This window comes from Lycium ferocissimum, chromosome 6 (genome assembly GCF_029784015.1).
Source record: "Lycium ferocissimum isolate CSIRO_LF1 chromosome 6, AGI_CSIRO_Lferr_CH_V1, whole genome shotgun sequence".
In the NCBI taxonomy this organism is placed as follows: domain Eukaryota; kingdom Viridiplantae; phylum Streptophyta; class Magnoliopsida; order Solanales; family Solanaceae; genus Lycium; species Lycium ferocissimum.
Genome location: NC_081347.1, coordinates 8851313 through 8856270, shown reverse-complemented (window position 1 = coordinate 8856270; position 4958 = coordinate 8851313). Strand labels below are relative to the sequence as shown.

The following is a 4958-nucleotide window of genomic DNA, read 5'->3' as shown; positions in this document are numbered from 1 at the left end:
AAGGAAAATATATACTCTATGCAAGGAAAATATATACTCTCTTTCTTCTAACATAATTAGGTTTTTAACGACTCTCCAGTCTCATGGTGAGCCAAGCTATCTTTAGTTAGTCACATACTTGTTTTTGACCAACATCCTGAATAATGTTCGACCAGCATTTGTTAAGCATATACCTAATACTCTTTTGAGTCAAGATCAAACTTCTCTTTAAGTATGATTGATCCGTGCGGTAAAACATGATGAATTCGATCAGGAGCATTTATTTTAAAACCTTCTATGAACTTAACTTCTTTTTATGGTTCTCATAACTTTTTTTAATTAAATGATTGGTATAGTAAGAAATTAGTACTCTAGCTAGTTGGCTAACTAATCCACTCTTGAATGAACACGGGAGAGTTTATTTTCTAACCCTCCGTGAACTTTTCTTCTCTTTATGATTCTCGCAACTTTCTTTAAATAAATGATCGGTGCAGTAAGAAATCAATATTCTAGTTAGTCAACTAATCTGTTCGCGGAGTGCGATTGTTATAGTAATTGTATGGTGCATGGTTATCTCCCCTTTTACTTTCAGTTGTGCGATTGGTGTTGGGCTGCGCTAAACGCTCTGTCATCTTAGGCAATTCTAAATTTGAACAAAAAGAAAAGATAAAACAAACTAAGAATTACTCTATGAGTTTTTAGTAATTTCCTTCTGAGATTTAGTTCATTAATATCTGAAGATTAGAAAACAATTTACAGCTTATTTTCTTTTTTAGTTTCAATTTTGGAATAAAGTATGAACACTTTCAGATACAACTTCTAAGACAATAACTCAAAATCATTCTAACAATTTAGGAAAGGAACAAAGGTGATTATAAGAGACTAATGAGAGTCTGGTTGTTTTCTAAATCTTTCAGGCTAAAACTGTAAAAGCATACATTTAGTTCATGGACAAATCCTATTAATACAAGAATTAATATAGTTGTCATAAACTAAACAGTGAAACCTGTAGGGATTTAGTAGCTCAGTTGGTTAGCTACCTAAACTTTCACCTTGTTGGTGAGAGTTCGAATCCCCACGTTGTAATCCCTCCCCCATTTCCCCTTTCCCTACTCCCTATGTAATTAAAAAACAATTTAAAAAAAAAAAAAAAAAACAGTGAAACCTAAACACTTGGAAAATTCTTTCCAGGCATAGACTCCACTTCCCTTTTTTTTTTTTCCTCCAATCACTACTCTTCTACATATGTTGTCTTCTTTCTTTCTTTTTTTTTTTTTTTTAAAAAAATTCTCTTTCATTTTTCACTCCCAGGAGCTCTTGATGAACCTTCTTTATCAAATTCACGGTCCTTCCTTTTCCTGCATCAATAGAAAATCAACATCTAAAAATTAGTATATAAATGATGGTACAAATAAAGTTACGCAACCTCGATTTCATTTTATATAGTGAAGTTTGATAGATACAAAATTAAAGAGAGAAAGAACAAGCTTTTAGCACATAGCAAAAGTACTCTTAAAATTTTTGATCTTAAACATATATACCACAACATTTTTATGACTATAAGAACATGTCATTAAGGATAAAATCAGATTTTTAAAAGTACAGGTTCTTTGAACATAGAAAAGCATTATTCTTTTTCTTCCTCTCAGGATTTAAAGATTTCTCATCAGTCACCATTTTTAGCTCACCATTTTCCTTAGGATCAATTGGAGGAGGATTTGGTGAAGATGGGTCATGTTCACTAACAGATTGTTCAAACATTAATTTTTTTAAAGAACTCTTGCTCTTGAGCATCAACTTTTCTATAAACTCTCTAAAAGTGTACACACTTTAATGACTAGTCATGTCTTAATTTGATTCTTACCTATAAAAAATAAAATAAAAATCTCAACAGATATTAGATCTGAAACCATAATATAGACTACATCTTTTTTTCTTGTGAAAATCCTAATGAAAAGCATAAAATAGAAAAGTGCAACATAGAAAATAGAAAAGTGCAACATACTCAGCTATGATATGTTCTTCAAATTGGGGGTGCAGTGTTGGGATATATACTATTAACCATGTGTTTGGATATAGTATTTATTATAGAACAATTATTTATTCATTGTTTAATAAAGAATTAAATAGATCATGTACTAGTATGTGTGTCCTTTACTTATATAGTAGATGATTTAGTGTATAGAGTTTAGCTTATACACGGAAGATTAAATCGTCAGTTCTTATAAGTATAAAATTTATATTCACAATCTAAGATGGAAATTGGACAAAGCCATCAGTATGATTGTAGCCCAAGATTAATATAATGTATCTTCATTATGGGAACGGTATAGTTCCGTCTGTTGACACCCAATTTTGTCCCGCCTTTCTTCCAAAATATCTATTTGCGCTTCTAATATTTTGACGACTTGAGAATAGTTATGTATACTTTACTACAATTATTAGCTTTCTATTAATGTGGTCGTTTTCCACTGTCCCAACTATAGTCATCGCCTATTATCGTTATCATTGCCGTTATTATTATTATTATTATTATTATTTATTATTATTATTATTATTATTATTATTATTATTATTATTATTATTATTATTATTATTATTATTATTATTATTCATACCCCGAAGCACTTAGTATTATAATCGCGATGGTCGGTCTTTAACATTTCTATTTGTCGTCTTATGCAAAACGCATGGCATTTATTTTATTAAACGATAGCATTTCCTTATTTTAAAAAAAAACTTTATAAATAGTATTGCATAACTATTACGATATATATATCGAGTGCTAATGAATATATTTTTGTATTAAATAATATTTTGGCGCGCGTTAATATATAATTAAATAAAGAGTGTCCTTCATTTAAATTTAGAAGCCCAAATAAATATTAGAAAGAAATCATATTAAGTCCAAGATAATTAGGCTTCATACTAGCCCAATTTACATAAAAATCGATCATTATTTTGGCTAAGATTAGCCCAAAAGAGAGCCCAATCCAAACATGTACCCCATTTCCATACCTTCTTTTCCACATGGACGCCACGCGAGTGCCCCGTCAGCGCCACATAAGGCGCCAAACGTTCACAGCATAGGGCTGGCACACGCCCCTCCCACATGCTCCACACGCTGCTCACACACCTCCTAGGACTAGCACACGCCCGTCCACGTGTCTCTCTCTGGTTGGCTGGTGAGTTTAAATTTTAAAACCTTAGGTTCCTAATTTATTGGATGGTCTATTTTACCCTCACTTAACCCAAGCGAAATACCCATTATACCCCTTAATGCCCTAATATTCTAGGTTTTCATTCTTTGAGCAGCATAGCCGCACCTCCTTCTCTCCTCGCCATGGGAGGAAATAATTTTTGTTTCCTTCTCCATTTTTAACAAATTCTGACCTTCACACCGAAAAGGCAGGGATTGTATGGCAATTCCGAGTAAACCTCTGTAAGAATCACGTGAAAATGATTCAGAGAGGGCTGACCAAAAGATTTTGAATCTCTTTCCTCTTTTCCGCAACAAAGCCAAGCAAAGCGGAAGATATACACGGGATTTCTCTTATTTTTCGCCATTTTCGGCATCAAGAGGTCTGTCCCCTTTTGTTTTTTTTTCTTCGATGTTGCTGCAGGCTTACGCCAATGAGTCCGTTTGAAACCCAAAGTCGTGGTTAAAATCCCGCCCAAAAAATGTAGAAGAAGAACCCTAATCCTGTTCTATAAATATCAACGTTTTCGAGACCATTGGAGGGAGGGTTAACAGCCACGGCCTTACTCTCCCAAAAAAAAAAGAAGCGAAAATTAGCCAACATATCATTCTAAATCGCTACATTTCACTTTTCGGTTTGAAACTTTTGATTAATCTAAGCGGGTTCGGGTTCGTCGTGTTTTGAGCGTGGATCCGGGACCTAAAAGTCCTAGTTCGCTGCACCCGAAAAAGGTTTGTAAATCTCCTTCCTCTTAGTCTTATTTGTTGTTTCTTGCCATGCTTTATGTTCTTGTTTAGTTTAATTATCTACTATTAGTAGTTTTAAGCATGCTTAGGGTATGTTTATTGGTCATTCTAGGTTTAAAGATGTTGTAATAGCATAATGTAGTTCTGCATGCTTATTCATGCCTTAGTTAGAACTCCTGTAGCCTATGTTAAGATAGGGTAACTGTTGTATGCCAATTTATATGGTTAGTCTTCTAATTGGTAGTGTTTTAAGTATGATTAATAGATATTTAGTTTACTGTTAGTTTGTTCCTTTGTTGTTAATAGTATAGGTACGATTAAGATGTCATTTCTAGTTGATTAGTAGCACCTAGTTAATACCTTGTTAGTCGTAGCTTAATGTAACCCATATTTTCATTCATTAGTGAAACACTTAAACTAAATGGAACTAGTGGTACCCTTATTAATCAAATCATGTTGCTAGTGACCTTTTAAGTGGTTGAGTTTGGATTCTGCATACTATGATGAGAAGATTTGTCCAGCCCTTGTGTTTACCTACTTGGTTTCTGTTTAATCTGCCTCTATAGATGTCAATCTGTTGCATGAAGTCCATTATCAACTTACCTTAAGATCATCCTGTCTAAAACATGTATAAGAACTTGCATGTATGCAAGAATTATTGGTTATAGGTGATTCTGACTTATTGGTTCATCAAGTACAAGGCGAGTGGACCACTAAGAACGTGAAGATACTTCCGTACCTGCATTGTGTGAAAGACTTATGTAAGAGATTTATCAAGGTGGAATTCAAACATGTCCCAAGGGCTCAAAATGAGTTCGCAGATGCTTTGGCAACCTTGTCCTCTATGATTCAAAGACCCGGAAAAGAATTACATAGATCCTATCAAGGTGAACGTGCAAGATCAGCAAGCTTATTGTTTCCATGTAGATGAAGAACCTGATAGAGAACCTTGGTACTACGACATTAAAAAGTATCTCAAGGCAGGAGACTATCCGTAGGCATAACCAAAGGTTCAGAAGAGAACACTCCGAAG

At 33.8% G+C, this 4958-nt stretch overlaps 1 long non-coding RNA gene across 1 annotated transcript; it reads right to left on the bottom strand.

The window, feature by feature from the left end:
* Window positions 1-752: 752 nt before the first annotated feature.
* LOC132060618 (uncharacterized) lies at window positions 753-2019 on the bottom strand. Its single transcript, XR_009415964.1, has 3 exons — window positions 1985-2019; window positions 1145-1337; window positions 753-985 (listed from the first exon to the last, which is right to left on the bottom strand). It is a non-coding gene; the product is annotated as an uncharacterized LOC132060618 (long non-coding RNA).
* Between the last annotated feature and the right edge of the window lie 2939 nt (window positions 2020-4958).